The sequence below is a fragment of the Schistocerca serialis genome, chromosome 5 (genome assembly GCF_023864345.2).
Source record: "Schistocerca serialis cubense isolate TAMUIC-IGC-003099 chromosome 5, iqSchSeri2.2, whole genome shotgun sequence".
Classification (NCBI taxonomy): Eukaryota; Metazoa; Arthropoda; class Insecta; order Orthoptera; family Acrididae; genus Schistocerca; species Schistocerca serialis.
The window spans coordinates 722,849,279-722,876,471 of NC_064642.1; positions in this window are offsets into that span (position 1 = coordinate 722,849,279).

Consider the following 27,193-nt stretch of genomic DNA (forward strand, 5'->3'; position numbering starts at 1 on the left):
GCAGAATGGCCTGTAGGTGGCAGCATAGTGCAGATGCACACATACCGTCGCAGTATCGGTATAAAGATGGCCGCCCCACTTGCGACTTGAAGAACAGCGTTCTGTTATTCGGTTTTTGCGTAGTGAAGGTGTGAAACTTATTGAAATTCATCGACGAATGAAGGTTCAGTACAGTGATGCATGTTTGTCACAGCAGCAAGTCTACGAATGGAGTAGGAGTAGGCAGTTAGCAAATGGTGTGACTTCAGTGGAAGATGCTGCTTGTCCAGGTCAGGCACAACGAGTTGTGACTCCACAGAACATCGCAGCAGTTGAAGCCGTAGTGAAGAAACACCGCTGAGTAACACTGAATGACATTGTAGCATGTTTACAGATTAGTCATGGGTCAGCACACCACAGTGTGCATGATGTGCTCCAGTTTCACAAAGTATCTGCAAGATGTGTGCCGCGGCAGCTGACTCCTGAAATGAGAGAAAGACGTGTTGATGCTTGTGAAGAACTTCTTCGGCGCTTTGAACTCGAAGGTGATGGCTTCCTTGCAAGAATGGTTACTGGGGACGAAACCTGGGTTCACTTCCACCAACCGGCAACGAAGAGAGCGAGCAAGGAATGGCGCCATTCCTCATCACCAAAACCAAAGAAGTTTCGAACAGAACCATCAGCAGGGAAGGTTATGCTGACTCTCTTTTGGGACGAAAAAGGCGTCATTTTGGAGCATTACATGCCTAGAGGGACCACTGTCACCAGTGCATCACATAGAGATCTCCTACAAAAGCATCTGCGGCCTGCAATCAAATCAAAGCGACGTGGATTGCTATCAGCAGATGTCCTTTTGCAACATGGAAATGCAAGTCACCCACACTGCCCGTACAACAGTTGCAACATACCTGCATTTTGAGCCTCAGGCCGGCCGAAGTGGCCGTGCGGTTAAAGGCGCTGCAGTCTGGAACCGCAGGACCGCTACGGTCGCAGGTTCGAATCCTGCCTCGGGCATGGATGTTTGTGATGTCCTTAGGTTAGTTAGGTTTAACTAGTTCTAAGTTCTAGGGGACTAATGACCTCAGCAGTTGAGTCCCATAGTGCTCAGAGCCATTTGAACCATTTTTTTTTTTGAGCCTCTTCCTCATCCACCATACTCAACCAGACTTAGCCCCAAGTGATTTCCATTTGTCTGGACCGCTCAAAGACGCAATGGGAGGAAAGAAGTTCCGTTCTGATGAAGAGGTACGCCACGCGGTGCATGAGTGGTTGCGCGGACTACCAAAAGAATTTTTTTCTAAAGGAATTTACGCACTTTGCAAGCGCTGGAGGACTTGCATTGAGCGTGGGGGAGATTATGCCGAAAATTGATACAGCTTTGTACCACTTCTTCACAGTAAATAATATTTTAAAAAATATTTAAGGTTTTCATTTGACTCACCCTCGTAGTTACAGACGTACCACCACACGTAACATTGTGTACACTAGTGTCAATCCGTAGGCATCCTTAATTTATGTTGCGTATTCGATGTCGTGCACAACGGTACAATTTTCACCGTATATTACTGGCCAATCGGACAGATCTGTACGCGTCGAAAACATTCCCGACGATCGCGTTGCCCCACCTTTTTCGTGTCGGTTATACATCCTGTATGAGTCCATTAGCTTGCTGCCGAGTAGGTGGCTGCGAGTGATTTGCTCCCGGCTGGAGAACAGTTTAACGAGCGGACAGCAGCTCGCCGTGACGTTATGTTGTGAGGCGGCGCGCCGTTTGCGCAGTCGCGTCACGCTCGCGCACGCCAGGAGCAGCCGCTGGCGGACTCGCAAGTAGACGGGCAGGCCAGCCGCCCCCGCAGCCGTACACCATTATTTCCGTTTCAGCTCGATGGGGCGTCCTCGAGAGCCTAGCCGCTTTTCGCCTCGCTTCATCGACGATTCTGCAAGTACTGTGTGCTCTCTTCCTTCGTCAAATCCAGACGGCAGTAGTCGGCTGTGTCTAGCTTCACGTCGTAATACCTAACTTCCGGAAAGCCTTTGATGTACGATATTACCTGGCAACGCGAACTGAAGATCTGGTAAGGGTGGCAGTACCGGTGTGTTCACGTCCGAGACAAAATGGTTCAAATGGCTCTGAGCACTAACATCTGAGGTCATCAGTTCCCTAGAACTTAGAACTACTGAAACCTACCTAACCTAAGGACATCACACACATCCATGCTCGAGGCAGGATTCCAACCTGCGACAGTAGCAGTCGCGCGGTTCCGGACTGAAGCGCCTAGAACCGCTCGGCCTCCGCGGCCGGCTCGCCCGAGACAGTTGGAGGAGAGGTGGTAACAGCGTAGACTTCAAGTGACACCCACCCAAGACGGTTACATGTTAAAGATAAAGATCCTTTGTGTAAAATACTTTAATAGACCAGATTGCAATATTTTAACAATCATTGATTGCTACACTACTGACCAATAAAACTGCTACACCAAGAAGAAATGCAGATGATAAACGGGTATACATTGGACAAATATACTAGAACTGACATGTGATTACATTTTCACGCAATTTGGGTGCATAGATCCTGAGAAATCAGTACCCAGAACAACCACATCTGGCCCTACTAACGGCCTTGATACGCCTGGGCATTGAGTCAAACAGAGCTTGGATGACGTGTACAGGTACAGCTGCCCATGCAGCTTCAACACGATACCACAGTTCATCAAGAGTAGCGACTGGCGTATTGTGGCGAGCCATCATTGACCAGACGTTTTCAGTTGGTGAGAGATCTGGAGAATGTGCTGGCCAGGGCAGCAGTCGAACATTTTCTGTATCCAGAAAGGCCCGTACAGGACCTGCAACATGCGATGATCGAATGAAGAGTAGAGCCACGGGTCGTAAACACACCGGAAATCTTACGTCCACTGTTCAAAGTGCCGTCAGTGCGAACAAGAGGTGACCGAGACGTGTAACCAATGGCACTCCATACCATTACGCCGGGTGATACGGCAGTATGGCGACGACGAATACACGCTTCCAATGTGCGTTCACCGCGATGTCGCCAAACACGGATGCGACCATCATGATGCTGTAAACAGAACCTGGATTCATCCGAAAGAATGACGTTTTGGCATTCGTGCAGCCAGGTTCGTCGTTGAATACACCATCGCAGGCACTCCTGTCTGTGATGCAGCGTCAAGGGTAACAGCAGCCGTGGTCTCGGGAGCTGATAGTCTATGTTGCTGCAAACGTCGTCGAACTGTTCGTGCAGATGGTTGTTGTCTTGCAAACGTCCCCATCTGTTGACTCAGGAATCGAGACGTGGCTGCGCGATCCGTTACAGCAATGCAGATAAGATGCCTGATATCTCGACTGCTAGTGGTACGAGGCCGTTGGGATCAAGCACGGCGTTCCGTATTACCCTTCTGAACCCACCGATTCCACATTCTGCTAACAGTCATTGGATCTCGACCAAAGCGAGCAGCAATGGCGCGATACGATGAACCGCAATCGCGACCGACTACAATCCGACCTTTATCAAAGTCGGAAACGTGGTGGTAAGCATTCCTCCTCCTTACACAACAACGTTTCACCAGGCAACGCCGGTCAACTGCTGTTTGTGTATGAGAAATCGGTTGGAAACTTTCCTCATATTAGCACCTAGTGTGAATGCTCTGAAAAGCTAATCATTTGCACATCACAGTATCTTCTTCCTGTCGCTTAAATTTCGCATTTGTAGTATGTCATCTTCGTGGTGTAGCAATTTTAATGGCCAGTAGTGTAGTTTCGGCTGAACAGTCTGCCGATCTGGAATAGTAAAGTAAATTGCACTTAAAAGGGCTAATTGTGTAAAGCATACCGACAAATTTAACAATAATTAAATGAAGACAAACACATACCCGTCAATAAAATGAGTGCAGTGTCAAATCACAAGACTGAGGGTTCCGCACAAACACAGTTACGTTTATAGACAGTTCGTTACTCACGGAATCGAGAGTCTCTTGCCTGTTACCTACATTGATATTGGGACGATTTTCGAGAATGTTTCAATTTCAAGTTTGATGTCTGATAACAAAGGCAAAGAAATATATTTTTCGAGTGCTGTATACCGAGCGACGTGCCACAGTCGTCAACAAAAATGGTTCTGAGCACTATGGGACTTAACTTCTGAGGTCATCAGTCCCCTAGAACTTAGAACTACTTAAACCTAACTAACCTAATGACATAACACACATCCATGCCCAGGGCAGGATTCGAACCTGCGACCGTAGCGGTCGTGCGGTTCCAGACTGTAGCGCCTAGAACCGCTCGGCCACCCCGGCTGGCGCAGTCGTTAACAAGCCGGATCCGCATTCGGAAGGGCGACAACTCAAACCCGCATCCGGCCATCCAGACACAGGTGTTCCGTGGTTCTCCTAAAGCGCTCCAGGCAAATGCCGGGGGGGTTCCTTTCAAAGGGCACGGCCGACTTCCTTCCCTACCCTTCACACAATCCGAGCTTGTGGTCAGCTTCTAACGACGTCCATGTCCACGGGACGTTAGACACAACCTTCCTCGCTTCTTCCATTCGAGTTGTATGATTTTACATTTTCCGATTTTTTCCCTTTATTTGTACTCTGAAACCTTGCTTTTGCCAAATTTCATGATTCTACTTCATGGAAAGTGTGTTTCAATGATCGAGATTGTATCGAAACATGTGATACAAATTGCCATATCTTTTAATTGCATTGATCGAAGCTTAACTTTTTACACCACCAAAGGAATTTGGACCTCAGTACGTGACGTAAATTTCAACTTGACGCTTCTACCCGTTCCTGAGAAAAAGAGGGCTCCACAGACGTATCGACTTACCGACAAATAACAAATGACAAAAAAAAAACTCATGTGTTGTAATTACAGATTTACAATATTAGGTCATTTTTCCACGTGTATAGTGAAAACTTACTACTTGCCAAATTCTTTGATTCTAGACCAACTGGAGGCACGCTTATAGTTTGACGAGGGAGTTTTAGAGTATCAAAACATGTGACATAAATGGCCTTATCTTTTCTTTTACACCGCCAAAGCACCGTAGACCTTAATATGTGACATAAATTAAAATGTCTAACAGAGAGACAGACAGACGGACGGATAACAAAGTGATTATATAAGGATTGCGTTTGTACCTTTTAAGGCACGGAACTCTAATATTAACTGAATACAGTAGTAACAGATAAAACTGTGAAGCAGAAAACTTCTTAAATAAAACAGTGAACAAACGTAAGGGCAGTAGCACTCGTATTGTATGCAAACAAAATACCAGTACTTGCAACATAAGTATACTCGTAAATATTTGTGAGCCCAAATAAAATTTATGACAATATAATTATTTAAAGAAAATTTCTCGTTGAGCATCAACTATAAACAACAAAATGTACCCTCTATAACTAAAAATACAAAACGTAAAAAGTTGACTTAAACATATGAGTCATCCTAAGATCTGTGCTCTACGTTGTTTCGCCAAGGGAAAGGAACGAAGGCCACGGAAGATGTGTAAATATATCCATACTCGTAAAACAATTGCAATCATCTATACAGTAAATAATAATCAATCAATGGACAAATCGTATGGCAGAATCTAGGTCTTTCTTACATAGTGCATTCAGTACGTGATTTGTGGGTATACCGTACACAACAAGTACCCATGTACTTAACGTCATTGATTCAGTAGGGCATACAATATCAGTTAACATCTGAATAAGGTCGTTACATCCTTGTAACACTGAAAATCATCGAACGCTGGAGTACAAATCAGTATATCATCATCTTGGGACTGATACATATAAGAATATATTACACGCGTAGGGTAGCCATAAAATTGAGATTTATCGTGAGGTATTTAAGATAGTGCAGTGCACCCACGAAAAAGATTATGTACAACCAGTTTTTGAGTACGTGGGAATCTTTTGTGAGCATGACAGCGTCTCACAAATGTTCGAATTTGTCAAGTTGGAGATGGCTGGCTCTGATCACTAGGGGACTTAACATCTGAAGCCATAAGTCCCCTAGAACTTAGAACTATTTAAATCTAACTAACCTAAGGACATCACACATATCCATGCCCGAGACAGGATTCGAACCTGCGACGTAGCGGTCGCGAGGTTCCGAGTTGGAGATGCTACGCTGTTCGATAAAGCGAAGAGCATTTTTTCTAAAAATTCAGAGACCCCACGTTCTGTCACAATCCAGCAAAAAAACACCTGACGTAATCAATGCCACTGTGAAACAAAGAAATGGGGGCTGTCAGAGAAGGCTGCCTATAATCATCCTCCCAGTAAATCATCCGCGAATAGAATGAGATAACGAATATTTCGGCTAATATATATGTATTGCAACACCCCTATGCAACTACTGGTCCAAATCCGTAAGAAATAATGTTAGTATCAGATTTCACGTAAAAGTACTGATCCCTCAAAGCAACACGTGATTTTCCTTTTTTATGCCTTCGTGGCTGGGTGTTCCATTTGGATGTTAAAGGACTTCTTTACCACCAAAAATAATACCAGGGAACAACTGTCTATCAAAGCCAATTTATCGGTTGTTTTTTCTTTGATATCATTACTCAGTAAAGTATGCCTCACATCTTTTGTCATATTTGAGACGTAGGTGAGTCAGAGTACCACGAAATATTCTATGTAGATGATTCAGCAAGAATAACGTTTCTTCCTTCCTTCCTTTGAGACGTCACAATTTCGAGCTCTTCCAACAAAGTAACGGAGAGCTATATCAGCGTATCCGTGCCTGTAGGAAGTGTTACTGTCACAAGTTTCTGGGCAAACTTCCAAGCGATGATCATTACACAGCAGAATAAGTTACTATTCATATTAATGACTTTGACGGCGGAACTGTCCGGATATCAGCCGCTGCCTTCCCGCCAGTCGCCAGAGAGCGGTTAGCGGGACGCTGGGCCGGCGGATACGCCGCCATGTTGGCGCATGCGCAAGAGCTGCCGGTCCCGTTGGCGGCGAGCGCGCGCGCATTCCAGCGGCCAAGGTTGCCGCAAGGTCGGCGCTCCATCTCCAGCAGCTCTCTGGAGCTGGAGGAGTAGCACACGTGGCCGGACCGGCGCGCAGGTGCGCGGCCAGTGTCCATCACGCCCACAGTCTCTCGGGTGGTCCTCCGGCCGCCCTCCTGCCACGAGTCCAGAAAGAAGTCTCCAGGCATGACACGTAGCCTGTCAAATGTAGCTTCTCAGCTGAGCACGCCCTCTTCAGCGAGTCCCTAGAAAACAGATACAGGCAGTTTACTACTATCATACACTTTTTCCAAAGACGTATCCGCTGCTCATTAGTCTTCAAAACTATTTATTCATAAAACTGCTGAAAATTTCGGCATTGTGACCAATTTCAAGTGGACTACAGCAGAAGTTTATTGTCATGTTCTTGCGTTGCTAGGCCCTCTGAATACGTGTGGCTTTATGTGATGTTGTGAACAATGGGTTTTTCCAAGGTATCGAATGACAGTACACCCAGTTTCCTTCGCAAAGTTCCCTGGTTGGGACGAACCTGTATTCATATCGGGTTTGAAACAGATTGTCATCGACAAAGCGTGACATTCGTCTCCTGCCTCTGCGGGTGGGATCTTTTACGTGGTTTTTATTTTATTTTATACCACAGGGGCAATGTTCTCATCTTGACTGTTGTAAGTAGCTTTATGTGAGTATGTGGCATTGTGTTATGACTGTTTCATGAACAATTACACTATACAGTGTTGCACTGACAGTTTACTAGTAAACGCATCTCGTGTTCTCTCTGCTGTTATACAGCATACTCGAAAATGACTAGAAAACAGAAACCAGTAATAAACAAAGAATTATTTAATTATCAGCTCTTGGTGATTTTTAAATAAGTTCTGAAACTATTTTCCTATGGAAAAACATTATTGCAGCTGAATACATATGTTATTAGAATGGCAGATTGAACTGCATGAGAATTATTCGTGCAGCAAATTTGTTTGAAAAAGTAGATCTTTGCAAAGCTGTGACGTATCCTTCTCCACCCAGTTAAATGACATGAAATCCGCAACATGCGTCCAGATATGGACCTTCCTATGGTTACCTGAAGACAGAACACACCGTTGTGTATTGCACAAACATTGCTGTGCAATATATTGGAAGTATAGTCCTTGTGTTATTTTGGACAACGTGTAGTCCTTCCATTCCATTATTCATACATTCGGCACCTGGGCTTACGGGTCTAACTGTGAAGCGATGCAAACTGAAGGCCCTTGGCTGACACTGACATGGTTCCTATTCTTTCTTCGAATAAAAATTAAGAAGTTCTTTAGGAGCTTATACACTCAAGGAGTTTTTAAGGAGTCACTGCTTACATGTATATACAGTGTACAGAAAAACCTTAAACACGTAAAACTTCTGCAATTTCTTAAATAGTAGACCTCAACAACATATTTTTCTCATACAATTCGTAAACTTAAAAAATACAAGAATACCTTATCTCGCTTTTAACACACTTGTACAATGAATATGAAGTTTCTAGCATGAACACCATCTTGTGAAACGACATTTTTAGATGATAGTATGAAAAAATACCACTCAGTTTGGCCACAGATTATATTTAACAATTTACACAAATGTTGAGAAAAATATATGGAACTTTATATCACGTATTCATATAACACTTTATACTTGATTCACGGTGTGATTACGGTGACGCCCAAATGTGGTAGCTCTGCTCGTGTCTGTTCATCAACGCATTCCGTTCAGTGAACCTGCTTCTTCACAGCACTTCACTGCCATAGCTTACGACGTGTGTACTGTTTGAAGGGGTAACTAATATTCCGTCCGGTGAGCGGATATCATCATATAAGCACGCTAAGTATTTAATGGTGTAGGCATCTTTAGCAGACATGACATTAAACCACTGAAGACGCTCACAGGCTGGTGACATGATTTTGATATATGCAGAAGTTCCAGCTGATAGGGCCTCTCGGTCGAAACTGCAATTGCAGCTTTTATGAATAAACAATGAGTCCATCCCCGCTAAGTACACGAGAACGTTTGTCACTTGCTTGTGGGGACTGGTACGATGTGTAATTGCCTCACTTTAGCTTGACTCTTTCTCGTTATACTGAAGTGTCAGTAATTAGTAATGCATCAGGAGGGCTGGCATAAAACCACATTGTGCTTGAAACTGTTTTAATGTACACAGAAGCAAGGAGCTAGACACCTGTCACATTAGAATGTTGAATGAACGTAACCAGTTGTTGCCTAAGCAACGGCGCAAAAGGTATTTTACGTACACTTTTGTATCTTGTATTTTTTCCGTTAGATATTGGGCGTATCAGGGGGTTTTTCACTATACGAGATACCTCTTAAACCTATTTGTTGTGACTTGGCAAGACAGCCAAGCCACTAGGAGGTGAAGCCGAAAGGCAAGCGTTTAAGCTCACGCAGGATGGTGTGAGGTCTGGAACAGGTAAAGTAATTATACTAGCAAGAAAAGTACGTAGCTGCTGGAATACTTAACTTTAATCCATAATTGGTGAACATCGGTCTGACGGTACATGCATCACAAGATAAATAGCAATTGATAATGGCGCCTTCCTAGATCGTAGCAAATGACGTAGCTGAAGGCTATGCTAACTATCGTCTCGGCAAATGAGAGCGTAATTTGTCAGTGAACCATCGCTAGCAAAGTCTGCTGTACAACTGCGGCGAGTGCTAGGAAATCTCTCTAGACCTGCCGTGTGGCGGCGCTCGGTCTGCAATCACTGATAGTGGCGACACGCGGGTCCGACGTATACTAATGGACCGCGGCCGATGTAAAGGCTACCACCTAGCAAGTGTGGTGTCTGGCGGTGACACCACACTATTCCCCTCAACCCACGTTATGGTGCGTGCGACGGGCACGTCCTGTACTACTTTCATTCCCCCCTTTCCTGTTCCAGCCTCGAATGTTGCGCGGGGACAACGATCGTTGGTAAGCCTCCGTGCGTGCACAGGTCTCTTTAATCTTTCCCTCGTGGCCTTCTCGCGGAGGGAACAATATACTGTTCGCTCTTTTAGTTATGTACGCTTTCGAATTTTAAGAGTGAACCCCACCGTGAACTATTCTAGCGCGGCGCATGCCACTGGTGTTTGTTGAGGATATCCGTGACGCTGTCGGGCTGACTAAATGAACCTTTGCCGAAAACAGCAGCTACTCTTTGTACCTATTTGCGGTATGATTTCCTATTTGGTGGGATCCCAGACTGATGAGCAATATTTATGGACTGGTGGAACGGGGGTTTTGTAAGCTCCTTTGTGGATGGGCTGCACTTCTTGACGATTCTTCCAGTGAATCTTAATCTGATATCTGAGATTAGTTTCATTTGGCCGTTCCACTTTCAATCGCATACTTCGAGGCATTTAATGGAAATGGCTTATCGGTGATTTTTCGTCATTACGCAATAACGGTTCTTCCGATCTATATATGAACAGTATCCTGCAAGCCTCGATTTCGTCTGCATGTCTTCCACTGCAGCATTTTGTTACGATCTTTAAGCGCTGCAACCTCCCTAAATACAATATGGAGTCCAGATGATGTGTGTGAAATCTTATGGGACTTAACTGCTAAGGTCACCAGTCCCTAAGCTTACACACTACTTAACCTAAATTATTCTAAGGACAAACACACACATCCGTGCCCGACGGAGGACTCGAATCTCCGCCGGGACCTGTCGCACAATCCATGACTGCAGCGCCTCAGACCGCTCGGCTAATCCCGCGCGGCCATTATGGAGTACCTCGAAGAAAACGATTTATTGACATATAGTCAACACGAATGGAGAAAATATTGAAAGACAAATAGCTCTTTATACTCATGAAGTAATAAGTGCTATCGACAGGGGATGTCAAATTGATTCCATATTTTTAGATTTCCAGAAGGCTTTCGACACCGTCCCTCACAAGCGTCTTCTAATCAAACTGCGTGCCTGCGGAGTATGATCAAAACGACTTGCAAAATGATTTAGATAAGATATCTGTATGGTGCGAAAAGTGGCAATTGACCCTGAATAAAGAAAAGTGCGAAGTATTCACATGAGTACTAAAAGAAATCAGCTCAATTTCGATTGTGCGATAAGTCACACAAATCTGAGGGCTGTAAATTCAACTAAATACTTAAGGAAAAAATTACAGATAACCTAAATTGGAACGATCACATAGATAATATTGTGGGTAGAGCAAACCAAAGATTGCGATTCATTGGCAGAACACTTAGAAGGTGCAACAGGTCTACTAAAGAGACTGCTTACACTATGCTTGTCCGCCCTATTCTGGAGTACTGCTGTGCGGTGTGGGATCCGCATCAGGTGGGCTTGGCGGATGACATCGAAAAAGTACAGCTCGTTTTGTATTATTGCGAAATAGGGGAGATAGTGTCACAGACATGATACGTGAATTGGAGGGGCAATCATTAAAACAAAGGCGTTTTTCGTTGCGACGGGATCTTCTCATGAAATTTCAATCGCCAGTCTTCTCCTCCGATTGCGAAAACATTCTGTTGGCACCCACCTATATAGGGAGAAATGATCATCACGATAAAATAAGAGAAATCAGGGCTCGCACAGAAAAATGTAAGCGCTCGTTTTTCCCGCATGCCGTTCGAGAGTGGAACGGTAGAGAGACAGCATGAAGGTGGTTCACTGAAACCTCTGCCAGGCACTTTATTGTGAATAGCAGAGTAATCACGTAGATGTAGATGTAGACAACAGTGTCATCCACTACCAATCTCCCCGAGGAGTCTCCGACACTCTGAGTACTCTACGGCTTCCTATATGTAATCAAACGACATGAGGACTACTTCACTAATCGAATTGCGGATACACTGCCGTTAACAGTCGGCGGTTTTTAGGTGCCAGTCTTTCGACATCCGACAGCGGCAGACCGTGGAAGAATTACAGACCTCGCCGCCGGCAGTGTCGACATCGTCTGGGGCCCTCCAAAGTGCTTTTAGACACCTCTTCTCCTCTCCCCTCCTCATGCCGTTGCATGCAGCGCGAGCGAGGCGAAGAGAAGCAATCTCCAGCGTAATGCGGCGATGGCCGTTGCCGCCGCGGTATACTATACATTGTGCCCCCGCCTCTCAGATTATAATTGCTTTAATAATGCCGGATCACGATCTCCGGTGGTGAAGGCCGAAGCGGGCGAGGAGAGAGGCCTAAAAAAAGGACCTGCTAAAATGTTGTTCCGAGAAGAAAATAAACGACAACGGTTGAATCTCTCTCTCCCTCCCACCCCCCTCCCTCCCTCTCCCTTCCCCTTCCCCTCTCTCTCTCTCTCTCTCACACACACACACACACACACACACACACACAGAGAGAGATCGCACGTGCACAGAGTTATTACGGCCAGCGAGCGGGCCAGGGCAGCGGAAGGCACATTAACTAAAAGCTTTTCACGCCACACAAATAAACCTCTCCAGCGTGCAGGCATCCGCAGGTCCGCCAACATACCGGCGTCAACTCGAGTCTATGTAGTCATTCGTCGATCTTAACTGTAGCACCGCTTCCGCAGTGTTGTCGACAGGCGATTGTTTTCAAGGTTTGCTGCCATGTTCACTCAACTACATTCACCTATTCTGTTCAAAAATTGTTGGTCTACTTGGCTATAGTATAGATTGGCTTCACACAATGTCAGTGACATCTCTTAAATTCGATTTAAGTTCTTAATATAGTTCCATCGAAAGCAATGGTATTCGACTACCTTTTTTATATCGCGAACTGCTATATATATAGCAATTAAGATGTTGGAAAGAATAGGCACAGTGAAGAGTCGTTGACAGTCGAAGTATACTAAGCATGATGTTTGTACGGACACGTGTACAGCTTTTCAGCATTTTAACAAATAATAATACAATGATAAGGTCTTCACCAAAGTAGTCATTAAGTACCCACACCTCTGCGGCCAGCATTTATTTCAGGTTCGACAACGCTTTACTCGTTTTTAAATCATGAATTGTATCTCTGCTTTACCGAAGTGAGTATAGTTTTAATGAAGTTGCTTTAACACATTTGCAACACTGTTCTACGAACTGGCCTTCTTAAACGTAATGTGTGCTACGAGGTCTACAACTTTGCTTCCGCCGTTCTTTCTCGAAGTTCGAGGCTTTATTGTGAAAAACTTACAAAAAATTGACGATTCAAAGTATTGGCCATCGTTGGCCGCTGCTTTCTCCTAGCTTTATGCAGCATACGAATCCCGCAGTGTATAAACTGGGCATCTTTTGAGGGGAGCCATGAATCGATCAAATTTCGCACTTGTTCATATGACTGCAAGTGCTAGTCAGCTAGGTCGTGTGTCATAGATCGAGAAATGTGGCAGTCAGGGGGAGGAATATCTGGAGAATACAGTGAGTGTGGTAGAACTTCCCATTGCAACGCTACCAAGTCTTTTGACGGGATTTTCGACATGGGGTCGTGCTCTGTCATGCTGCATATCATTTTTTCATGTCTATCGCTGTATTGTGACCGTTTGCCTTTCAGTGCTCGGCTCAAATACTTGCTTTCGATAACGACCTCCTGTGATTGTTCCCGTCGGTTGCAGCAGCATCCAAAGCTTTCTCTCTTTCACAACCATGCCGGTCTTCAACGTCAAAATCATCATTATTGAAGCATGGAAACCATTTTCCGCGAAGCTCTAACAGGGGTCTTATCATAGGTCTTACCCAACTTTTTATGAGCCTCAGCCGCAGATTTCTTCATATGAAAGCAGAAAATTAAAACCTCCCGCAGATGACGAGAATTGGGCTCATAAGTTGACCTACTGAATCGAGAATAACTTAATGATGCAATCAAAAATCGACTGATATTTTGATGGTGTTATGTTCTCAAACGCCAGCCCTTACTGTGTGACACTTACGACGATCGACTTGCACCATTACCTTCCCCTACTACCGTCTTTTGGAAGACGACGGAAGCAAAGTTGTAGACCTAATATACGAAAACGAAAACACTTTATCCTCCTTTTGTCTTCGGCTTGTGCATGCAGCTCGAGATTTCTCTTACTATCATATTGCCAAAGTGTTTCACGTCGTTCTTATGGCGGGTTAATGGATAATCTCTTCTCACTGTTTCTTTCAGAATGCAACAATGCTTATGCCTACGTCCCATACCGAACCACGTGGGGCAGTGGTCACACACTGGGCTCGTAATCGTGAGGGTGGCGGTTCAGATTCGCGCTCCTTCATGTGGGTTTAGGTTTTCCTTGATGTAGCTACATCGTGTAAGACGAATGCCGGGAAGGTTCCTTTGAAAGCGTACTGCTGATTTTCTTCCTCTGTCCCACCTCTGCGTAGTTGACGGGTCGCCAAACCTCAGTCTTCATTTTACAAAAAAATGGCTCTGAGCACTATGGGACTTAACATCTTAGGTCATCAGTCCCCGAGAACTTAGAACTACTTAAACCTAACTAACCTAAGGACAGCACACAACACCCAGCCATCACGAGGCAGAGAAAATCCCTGACCCCGCCGGGAATCGAACCCGGGAACCCGGGCGTGGGAAGCGAGAACGCTACCGCACGACCACGAGATGCGGGCAGTCTTCATTTTACACACATCAGCCCGGTTCCCAGAACTCCTGAAGACAGACGTTGACTGTGGATATTCTATCACGGACGCAGTCCCTTCGACCAGAGATCTCACTAAACTCGCCCAAAAATGTAAACAACCATGCATGAACAGCGCCTATTAGGCTGAGGGTGTCCCACAGCCGATCAGTTCCAGTAATTCCACCAAGAAGGAAGTACACTGCTCGTGTTGTCTGTAGTTCAACCATGAGTACACGGTCACTACAGCGGTTCGATCGCGTCCGCGTTGTTACTTTGTGCCAGGAAGGGCTCTCAACAAGGGAAGGGTCCAGGCGTTTCGGAGTGAACCAAAGTGATGATGTTCGGACGTGGAGGAGATACAGAGAGAGAGGTACTGTCGATGACATGCCCTGCTCAAGCCGCCCATGTGGATGACTGCTACCTACGGATTATGGCTCGGAGGAACCCTGACAGCAACGCCACCATGTTGAATAATGCTTTTTGTGCTGACACAGGACGTCGTGTTACGACTCTAACTGTGCGCAATAGGCTGCATGATGCGCAACTTCACTCCCGACGTCCATGGCGAGGTCCATCTTTGCAACCACGACACCATGCGGCGCGGTACAGATGGGCCGTAAAAACATGCCAAATGGACCGCTCCGGATTGGCATCACGTTCTCTTCACCGATGAGTGTCGGATACGCCTTCAACCAGACAATTGACGGAGCCGTGTGTGAAAGCAAGCCGGTCAGACTGAACGCCTTAGACACACCGTCCAGCGAGTGCAGCAAGGTGGAGGTTCCCTGCTGTTTTGGGGTGGCATTATGTGGGACCGACGTACGCCGCTGGTGGTCATGGAAGGCGCTGTAACGGCTGTACGATACATGAATGCCATCCTCCGGCCTATAGTGCAACCATATCTGCAACATTCGTCTTCATGGACGACAATTCGCGCCCCCATCGTGCACATCTTGTGAATGACTTCCTTAATTTCATGTAGACTTGCACAATACCGGGATTTACAAAATGAATGTCGGACTTTTAATGCTTTGTACCATTTATTACATCCAACTTACAATTATAAATGAGTCATCAAATGAAAAAGCAGATCAAACAGTTTGTATTTCAAGTGTTTAATTAGAGCACCATTCATCACATGGTACACACTGAGTGGATAGGAGAGTTTTTCCCAATCGCTGATCAGTTTGTCTAGAATAATTCGTTGCAGCAATGCAGTTCCTAAGTTGGCTAGATCAGCTGGTAGCGGAGGTACATACACATGATCCTTTATGAGCCCCCAAAGGTAAAATTCGCATGGCGTCAGGTCGCGTGTGGAGACGATGCAAAACAAGCTGTCATTCGTCCCATTGTGGCCAATCCAGCGGCCTGGTACGACGTCACGTAACCAAACTCGTAACGAGTTATGCCAGTATTTAAGCGACGCACCATCTTGATGCCAAGTAAACTTTAGTTTCTTCCAGTTGAGGAAAGAGCCGTAATTCTAGCGCATGAGGATAAGAAACACCAGTCACAGTTACTTCACTGAAAAGAAAGGCCCATAAACTTTTCGCTGAGATAAAACACAGAAAAAAATTAATTTAGGGGAGTCTCGTTGTATCTGTACCATCTCGTGTGCATTTGATGACCCCCACTTGTGCACGTTGTGTGTGATCGCATTTACAATTAGGTGAAATGTCAATTCATTACTGAAGACGACACAGCCAAAAAATCTTCATGGTCATACAGCAAAATTTCGTTTGCAAATTTGGCGTGTAAAGCGTAATCTGAAAGCTTTAGAGCATGTAACACGTGCAAACCATGAGGACTTAATTGTAAGCTTCGCCTTAAAAGTCAACACACAGACGCCATTGGAGCTGATAATTCACGATTAGCCTTCCGAACCGATTTCTTGGGGCTACGCGTGAAAGAATCTCACTCTTTGAACCCGGCCGGCCGGGGTGGCTGAGCGATTCTAGGCGCTACAGTCTGGAAACGCGCGACCGCTACGGTCGCAGGTTCGAATCCTGCCTCGGGCATGGATGTGTGTGATGTCTTTAGGTGAGTTAGGTTTAAGTAGTTCTAAGTTCTAGGGGACTGATGACCTTGAAGTTAAGTCCCATAGTGCTCAGAGGCATTTGAACTTTCTATTTTCTATTTTTTTTTTTTTTTTTTTTGAACCCGCTCCTCAATTACTCTTGGTCGCTCCATACTCTTCCATTTGCGTGCAGATAGAAAAAAATATTATTACCTGTGTGAAATGAAACAGTGAGATGCATATATTCTATTCTTTTCCAGGGTCTACGTACTGATTATATATGAAGAGCCTCTTCACACATTGGCTTGGATTGTGCTCGGTAGCGCAGTTACAATATTAGCGCATAGCGAGAATCTAGGTGAAATTGTCTTAAAATTTTAATTCGTGCTGATGTGAATTGAAAAGTATTTATGAAATACTTCTCCGCTTCTCTATGGTATCAGTTAACGTGGTGACCTGCTGACCTTCGCTGAGAACAGGAGCCCTTTGTAAACTTTTTTGCTTTCTCACGTACAGCGCTTCGGACTATCTTGCTTTCTCACGTACCAGTCTCCGCATTATCTTATTTCAAGGTCGGAAAGGGGTCTGTCTGCTTACTGACATGACACACTCTCCCTTATCTCTACTTTTTTGGTGAAGGGAAGCCTTTGACTCTTTACAAGGACAGTATTAAAAGCAGATAAGAATCTGAGTGATAAATATTCCCGAATCCTCGGCGTACAACCATTGGTTCAAAGAGCGATGTGGTGATTTTCAAACGGATCGGTGCGCAAACTTCTCTAATATTAATGGCTATAGGTGGCAAGGAGATGTATCACGGTTCACCATTGAACCTTACTAATTTCGTTCGATAACAGCTCCTCAAGTGGGGATCAGGATACGTTAAAATACAGTAGTGCCTTAACACTAAGCTGCACTCCCTTGTCATATAATACATTTTGCTGTACTTTGGACCGAACGGATGAAACGAAATCCTAGATGTCTTATCTAATACTCACAAATGGGGAAGTTTCCTGCCACTACGAAGATCGACACCATTCTTTCGTGAAATGCTGACTATTGTTAATATGTGCACCGCACATCCCTGCGGTTACTTATGGAAGCATCACGCAATACCGTGTGGCAAAACTTACTCTTTTTCTTTTCCTTTCTTACGGACGAAAGGCAAAGAAATGGCGCATTGTTCCATTAATATTTGTTTATTACCAACCTATGAAACAGAAATGTGTTTCTAATAAACGAAATGTTAGTGAAACAAACCATTTTCTTTGCTTCTTCACTCCGAAATAAGAAACTGTTCAATCAAGATCTGTCGGAAAAATCCAGCACATAAATGACTTGTTCTTTAAATACCGTTAGTCCTTCTTATAATATTTTTGTGGCACTGTCTCGTTGTACAGTCTTAACTAAAACAGCGTTGAAATGAACGTGCACCCTTTAATGTGCGCAACGTTTATAACGTCCTTAAACAACTGAACACCGCTGCGACATTACGGTTTCGGCTTCAGAAGAACAGTGATTATTCCCGCCTGCAGGTTTGTGCAGCTGTGCCTGTTTCTGTTGTTGGCGTTCTGTGCTATGTACTAACTTCTTGGAGCTTGCAAAAGCAGATGCCGAGGTTCGCGGGTTTTATAATTGCTTCGTGACTCGCTAGAATTCTGTGCGCTGGCTGCCGCATTAGCCGCCGCTTCTTGGAAGACGGGTTCGCTTATTACAGGAACCCCGCTATGTCGCCGCCATCTTAGATTCTGCGTCATCTAGGTCACCTTCATCTAGCGCAGATTATTTTCCACGGTGTGTACCTCGATTCCTTCAGCAAGGCTTTCGCCTACAACGTAGTATTTGCCCTAGGCCTGTAAACGTTGATGACAATTTCCTCAACCGTCTCATAAGGTATGACTGTGAAAACTGGATACATTAGGCAAAATATTAATGGTAGGTTTCAGGATTTTCTATTCGCTGTATGTTAGGCTTATTCCGGTTAAAAAAAAAAAAAAAAAGATTCAACAATGTGCGTCAACCATTTGGAATAATATACAGGGTGATTCAAAAAGAATACCACAACTTTAGGAATTTAAAACTCTGCAACGACAAAAGGCAGATCTAAGCACTATCTGTCGGCGAATTAAGGGAGCTATAAAGTTTCATTTAGTTGTACATTTGTTCGCTTGAGGCGCTGTTGACTAGGCGTCAGCGTCAGTTGATGCTAAGATGGCGACCGCTCAACAGAAAGCTTTTTGTGTTATTGAGTACGGCAGAAGTGAATCGACGACAGTTGTTCAGCGTGCATTTCGAACGAAGTATGGTGTTAAACCTCCTGATAGGTGGTGTATTAAACGTTGGTATAAACAGTTTACAGAGAATGGGTGTTTGTGCAAAGGGAAAAGTTCTGGACGGCCGAGAACGAGTGATGAAAATGTAGCACGCATCCAGCAAGCATTTGTTTGCAGCCCAGGAAAATCGACTCGCAGAGCTAGCAGAGAGCTGCAAATTCCACAATCAATGGAGAGTCCTACGAAAAAGGTTAGTTATGAAACCTGAACGTCAACTACCCGAGGCGATGGATCGGCCGCCAGGCAGCCCGTGACAGACCACTTCATCACTGGCCTCCAAGAAGCCCTGATCTTACCCCCTGCGATTTTTTCTTATGGGGGTATGTTAAGGATATGGTGTTTCGGCCACCTCTCCCAGCCACCATTGATGATTTGAAACGAGAAATAACAGCAGCTATCCAAACTGTTACGCCTGATATGCTACAGAGAGTGTGGAACGAGTTGGAGTATCGGGTTGATATTGCTCGAGTGTCTGGAGGGGGCCATATTGAACATCTCTGAACTTGTTTTTGAGTGAAAAAAAACCTTTTTAAATACTCTTTGTAATGATGTATAACAGAAGGTTATATTATGTTTCTTTCATTAAATACACATTTTTAAAGTTGTGGTATTCTTTTTGAATCACCCTGTACTACGAGCAGGACTTTTCACGTAAAAAGACTTGGGAGAGAAACAAAACTCTCGGATGCAGCCTTGACATCAACACTACGCAAGTTGCTGCAGTTTGTGGGCAGATGATACTTTTTATTCTGGAGGTAGTGACCCGCCTCGGCTTCGCACGAATACCACAACTTGTTTGCGGCCGGACGACTTGTACGCCATACGTTGTGATATACATTAACCTTCCTCGAGAATCAGTCGCCTATTAGCAGAAACCGTGTTTAAATTCCTGATCACAAACGGACATGGAACTTGGTCGGGCACGCTAATTTATACCTACCTGGCACAGTCAGCAAAGTGACAGCGATCTCTAACTTGAAAGGTGTACATTTTATCAAAACCTTTATTTGGCCAAGATCGCAATGTACCGGTTGGTCATAATCACGCAGGTTCAGTGTGGACTGTTAACATCGTATGTCAGCGAAACTTGGTAGGTATGCTTATGCGTTAATGCGGAACCGATTTAGGCTGAATCTAGATCAAAAATCTAGATAAAAAAGGAAGACACTTAGACCTCCACCTGGATCTCGTAATATGTTGGACCGCCTTTTGCCCGGCGTAGTCTTGCAACTCGACGTGGCATGGACTTAACAAATCACTGGAAGTCCCCGCAGAAATAAAGAGCCACGCTGCCTCTGCTGCCGACCATAACTGCGAAAGTGTTGTCAGTCCAGCATTCTGCGCACGAACTGACTTCTCGATTAGCGATTTGTCCAGGATGTTCTTCGAACCAGTCCAAAACAATTGTGGTCCGCTGACATGATGCATTGTCATCCATAAAAATTCCATCGTTGTTTGGCTGCAAATGGTATTCACGTAGCCGAACATAACCATTTCCTGTCAGAAAGGTCACAGTTCGTAGTGATAGATGGTAAATCATCGAGTAGAACAGAAGTTCCGCAAAGTAGTGTCATAGGCCCTCTGCTGTTCCTGATTTATATAAATGATCTAGGTGATAATCTGAGCACCCCCTTAGATTGTTTGCAGATGACGCTGTAATTTACCATCTAGAAAAATCATCAGACGATCAATTCCCAATTACAAAATGATCTAGAGAGAATTTCTGTATTGTGCGAAAAGTGGCAATTAGCACTAAACAAAGAAAAGTGCGAGGTCATCCACATGGGCGCTAATAGGAATCCGATAAATTTTGGGTGTACGATAAATCACACAAATCTAATTCGACTAAATACCTAGGAATTACAGTTACGAGCAACCTAAATTGGAAAGACATCATAGATAATATTGTGGGGAAGGCGAAACAAATACTGCGCTTTGTTGGCAGAACACTTAGAAGATGCGACAAACCCACTAAAGAGACAACCTACATTACACTTGTCCGTCCTCTGCTGGGATATTGCTGCGCGGTATGAGATCCTTACCAGGTAGGAGTGACGGAGGACATCGAAAAAGTGCAAAGAAGGACAGCCCGTTTCGTGTTATCGCGCAAAAGTGGCGAGAGTGTCACTGATATGACACGCGAGTTGGCGTGGCAGTCACTGAAACAAAGGCGGGTTTCTTTGCGGCGAGATCTGTTTACGAAATTTCAATCACCAACTTTCTCTTCCGAATGCGTAAATATTTTGTTGACACCCGGGGAGAAATGATCATCGTCATAATAAAATAAGAGAAATCAGAGCTCGAACGGAAAGATTTAGGTGTTCCTTTTTCCCCACGCGCCATTCGAGAGTGGAACGGTAGAGAATGAAAATGGTTCGATGAACCCTCTGCCAGGTACTTGAGTGTGAATTGCAGAGTAACCATGTAGATTTAGATTTATATGTACATCAGCTCTCACCAGCTGAAATTGACTCACTTGACCAGGTCACGGTTTTCCAGTCGTGCAGGATCCAACCGAAATGGTCAGGAGCCCAGGAGAGGCGGCAGGCGATGCCATGCTCTTAGCAAAGGCACTCGCCTGTGTCGCCTGTTGCCCCAGCTCATTAACGTCAGATTTTGCCGCTCTGTCGTAACGAGTAAGCTCCTCGTACGTCGCACATTGGTTTCTGCGGTTATCTCACGCAGTGTTGCTTGTCTATTGGACTAGCAGCTCTACGCAAACGCCCTCGTTCTCCGTCTGTCGGCCCCTGCGTTCTCCATGGTGAGAGGTAAAGCCTGAAATTTGGCGTTCTCGCACAATCTTGACACTATGAATCTCGGAATATCGGGTTTCCTAACGATTTCCGAAATGGTATGTACGATGCGTCTCGCTCCAACTAACACTCGGTGTCGAATGTCTGGTAATTCTCGTCGTGCGGCCATAATCACGTCGGAAACCATTTCACATGAATGACTTAAATACAAACGACTGCTCCGCCAACGTACTCCTTGGTCCGAGCACGGGGCTCATACCCCGAACCACACGCCACTGTTAAGCACTAATGAAGGACTGTCCGCAGCTCGTGGTCGAGCGGTAGCGTTCTCGCTTCCCACGCCCGGGTTCCCGGGTTCGATTCCCGGCGGGGTCAGGGATTTTCTCTGCCTCGTGATGACCGGCTGTTGTGTGATGTCCTTAGGTTAGTTAGGTTTAAGTAGTTCTAAGTTCTAGGGGACTGATGACCTCAGAAGTTAAGTCCCATAGTGCTCAGAGCCATGTGAACCATTTTAATGAAGGACCGGGTCCCTTACTTCGATTGCACATAAGTCATTAAGGTCAGCCCAACACATTTATTTCAAATAACATAAATGAAGTTACACTTCAATCTGTCTGACATTAAACAGGAATTTAAAAAAAAAAAATCAATTTCAATATCAGCTGATTTAGTGCGTGAAGAGCGAGTTAAGCCAATAACCAGATAAACTAAACAATTCACCGTAATTCAAAAGGAAGAGAAAAACAAAATTGAATCAATACACCCCACTGACAAAATGGTTCAAATAGCTCTGAGCACTATGCGACTTAACTTCTGAGGTCATCAGTCGCCCAGAACCTAGAACTAATTAAAGCTAACTAACCTAAGGACAGCACACCAATCCATGCCCGAGGCAGGATTCGAACCTGCGACCGTAGCGGTCGCTCCGTTCCAGACTGTAGCGCCTAGAACCGCACGGCCACTCCGGCCGGCACACCCCACTGACAAATAACCAAAAAACCTTACAGTACTACTCAACAGAATACAATGAAGTGGGGAGCAGTCATTCACCCGACAGAACACTTCAAAATGAGTTCAATAATACAGCTGCGTGCCCCAGAAAACTGCAAGACCTTAAATACACTTCATGCGACGAATAACAAATACTCATTAACATTACGCCACTCCTGTTTGATCTGCAATGTCCCAAAGAAACAGGCACTTGTTCTGAAAGAACAATTTTTTTATATGTTTAAATTACACCTTTAAGGAATTCCAGGAGATGTCCAATCGAACCCCCCCCCCCCCCCCTCCCTTTTCAGTTGAGGCACAAATCTTTCTCCTTTCTAGGCGGAGGCTGAGCCATAAACACAGAATGCCACAAAAGCACAGTTTTGCTGTGAAATCTTATAGGACACCCGGAAGCAGTTACAGACAAGGGGTCGGGCACCCACAAATAACACAGGCTAAGAGCACATGCTACGAGAACTTGTTCACACTATGCTCACCACAAACTGTAGACATTGCGGCCAAACATCCGCTTGCGGAGGCTGCCAGAAGCACGAAGCAACCAACAGGCCCACGCCGTGCTTCTCACACAGGCACCTCAATTTGTACAAACATCTAGGCCAACACCAAGTCCGGACTCCCCTCTCACTGCAAGGCTTGGCACAGTTTATATGAAATGCCTTCCAGGCAACCAGTAACCGCCGCAGGAGTTTCACGATTAGCAAACAGCCCCAGCGTAACAGACATTACACATCTGCTTACGCCCTAGCCACAACTCCGCCAGTCTAACCGGCCGCCCCAAACCGACTGCCCCTCGCCGTCCCGTGCGCCCCAGCCGAAAACGCAAAGATGCTCATGCCCGGGGACGCGCCAAAGATAACAAGCCCATCGCTGATGATCGACCAGCGATCTGGCTCACTCCCCTTTTACACCATGTGCACGCAATAGTACCGCCATCTGTATATGAGCATATCAGTATCGCATGACTTTTGTCACTTCGGCATATTACGGTCACATCCTCAGCAGATACACTTAAGACATCTTTCTGACGCGTCAAGAAGGGAGGTTGTCTTCGTGAAGTAAGGAAGAACAGCCTTTCCTATCCCTCGGAGTCTCTGTCAGCCGTGCAGTACGATTTTACTTTGTACTTAGCTGGAAGTTCGACTTTACGAACAAAGAGAGGAATTAACAGCCATAGACAGTCACGAGGGAGGTGGTGCAAGACGGCGATCAGCAGGTACAGGCAGTCTCGTGTCTGTGACTGGAATAGGACGTAATACGGGAGACGGCAGCGCCGTGGAGCCTGTACAAATATAGAGTTGGTGAGTGAGAGAGTGAGGTAGACCTCCGTCGCGGCTGGCGGCAGTCGGCGCGTGCCACGGGCAGGCCGCGGCTTTTTGCAGGAGGTTCACTGAACCACGGCGGCGCCGGCGCCGGCTCGCGTCACGCGTCCCGCACTGCCGAGACCACTGCCTCGGCTGCTGCAGCCGCCTTCCACTGGATAGCGTGGCGTCACATTCAGTTTAGGACCCAAAAGCACGAAACTTCCCGGCAGATTAAAACTGTGTGCCAGACCGAGACTCGAACTCGGGACCTTTGCCTGGCGCACAGTTTTAATCTACCAGGAAGTTTCATATCAGCGCACACTCCGCTGCAGAGTGAAAATCTCATTCTGCAAACATCCCTCAGGCTGTGGCTAAGCCATGTCTCCGCAATATCCTTTCTTCCAGGTGTGCTAGTCCTGCAAGGTTCGCAGGAGAGCTTCTGTAAAGTTTGCAAGGTAGGAGACGAGGTACTGGCAGAAGTAAAGCTGTGAGGACGGGGCGTGAGTCGAGCTTGGGCAGCTCAGGTGGTAGAGCACTTGCCCGCGAAAGGCAAAGGTCCCGAGTTCGAGTCTCGGTCTGGCACACAGTTTTAATCTGCCAGGAAGCTTCATATCAGCGCACACTCCGCTGGAGAGTGACAATCTCATTCTGGACCTAAAAGCACGTTGGACTCATCTATGTTGCCCAGCCAAATAATGCCTGTTTATTTGCTGCCTGTCGACTCGGAGGTAGACGGTCCGAATCTTGCTGACGGAAGAAATTTGCATCGCTTGTGTGTTTCGGTAGTACCGAAAGACCTTGGCCAGCTAGGAGTTCGAGACAAGTGGATCGAAAGTGCACAACATCGCCGTCTATGGAGCAGCACTATGAGGTCGGCGCATGAACTACAGGGTCCTCGATCGCCGACTTGTTGATGATGATGACGTGTGGGTCGGTGGCTGAGTGGTAAAGGTCTGACTTGATGGTGGTGGGGATGACGTGTGGGTCGGTCGCTGAGTGGTAAAAGTCAGACTAGGTATCCAAAGGTCTATCACTTCTCACCTGTTTCACTCCTGGCAATGTGGAAAATGCCGAGCTGCACCGTGCTCGAGAACACACGTTAAATTGTAGGTAATTGAAAACGGAAACCTCGTGTGTACGTGTACCTCACCCCTCATGGTAATGTACATGTGCGTCAGTGAGAAAGACCAATAGAAAGGTGTTAGCATATGGACGTAATGTGCTGTTCCAGTCTCTTCTGTACCTAAGGTCCATCACCGTTCCCTTTGGATCCCTACGAAATTCGGTGCTCTCCGATACACACCATCGAACAGCGAAGGAGTGGTACTCAAGCGTCAACTTTAGGTTACAATATCTCCGGATGTAATTAACATTTTACAATGCAACAAACGGCACTGATTACGTATTTGTTTACATGTTCAGATGTGCTAACAAAACTAACGGGGTTCCATTTAAAAAAACGTAGGTTCGTGTTAAAAACCATACTTCCGTGCATTTTTTTATGGTTTGTATTAACCAATTACACTAGCCCCTCTCCTCACGTTCGGTCTGTGGAATCGATTCGTCAGTATTTGATGTGGTTTACGAAATATATCCAGCGGTAACGTTGGGTGACTCACCCTGTATAAGTCCGTGGGCTTTCGTCCGCTTCTGGTAAAATCTTATAAATCGTTAGGCTGCACCAAAATCCTTTGATCTACTCCAATGCTCGACGTTTCGAACACTGCGCTAGGATCATCTTCAGTATTCCACTGGTGTCTGTGGATTGCTGAACACTGTCGAAACCAAGTCTCGCGTTCGCATACGGAATGCTAGTCTGTATAGAGAGTGATTCGACCGCGCCCATCCTATGGGTTTTTATGCAACCCACAACACCGTCAAAAACCACGAGTGAGATTTTCATATTGTCTCGCTCGCTGCACGCAGTCTATTAGTCCTATACTAAAAATTAACAGGACCATTCTGAAGGAAGTTTAACGTAGTTAAATTTTGTACTGGTATACATTTTCGCTGGAGGCCACGGCTTTCGAGTTATTCAAGAAAGACGCGTTTCGCGGTGCCATTTTACGTTTTTCTTGAATAATTCGAAAACTAATGCCTCCAGCGAAAACGTATCCCAGTGCAAAAATTAACTAAATTCTATTTCCTACAAAAAAGTCTTGTTCATTTTTTTCTGTAGGAGTGATAGTTTGCGCGTAGCGAACAATATGAAAATCTCGCACACTGTTTTTTAAGGCGCTGTGGGTTACATAAAACCCATAGGTATGGGCAGTTGAATAACCTTGTATAATCAGACGTGCCTTAATGTGGTGAACTTAAATCTGCATCTACGGTTAGCGAAGAATGCGGTCCTATGCTGTGTACTAAAGAGAGGGAAACAGCAACACTAAGAAGTACGTAACGAAGTGATGGAATCTTCCAGCGCTCAGGGTAAGAATGCGTTATTGCACACGCACAAAGTTATTTTCATAAATTAGAGTTGTTACACTGCTGGCCATTAAAATTGCTACACCAAGATGAAATGCAGATAATAATCGGGTATTCATTGGACAAATAAATTATACTAGAACTGACATGTGATTACACTTTCACGCAATTTGGGTGCATAGATCCTGAGAAATCAGTACCCAGAACAACCACCTCTGGCCCTAATAACGGCCTTGATACGCCTGGACATTGAGTGAAACAGAGCTTGGATGGCGTGTACAGGTATAGCTGCCCATGCAGCTTCAACACGATACCACAGTTCATCAAGAGTAGTGACTGGCGTATTGTGACGAGGCAGTTGATCAGCCACTGTTGACCAGACGTTTTCAATTGGTGAGAGATCAGGAGAATGTGCTGGCCAGGGCAGCAGTCGAACAGTGTCTGTATCCAGAAAGGCCCGTACAGGACTTGCAACATATGGTCGTGCATTATCCTGCTGAAATGTAGGGTTTCACACGGATCGAATGAAGGGTAGAACCACGGGTCGTAACACATCTGAAATGTAACGTCCGCTGTTGAAAGTGCCATCAATGCGAACAAGAGGTGACTGAGACGTGTAACCAATGGCACCCCATACCATCACGCCGGGTGATACGCCAGTATGGCGATGACGAATACACGCTTCCAATGTGCGTTCACGCGATGTCGCCAAACACGGATGCGACCATCATGATGCTGTAAACAGAACCTGGATTCATCCGAAAAAATAACGTTTTGCCATTCCTGCACCCTTGCTC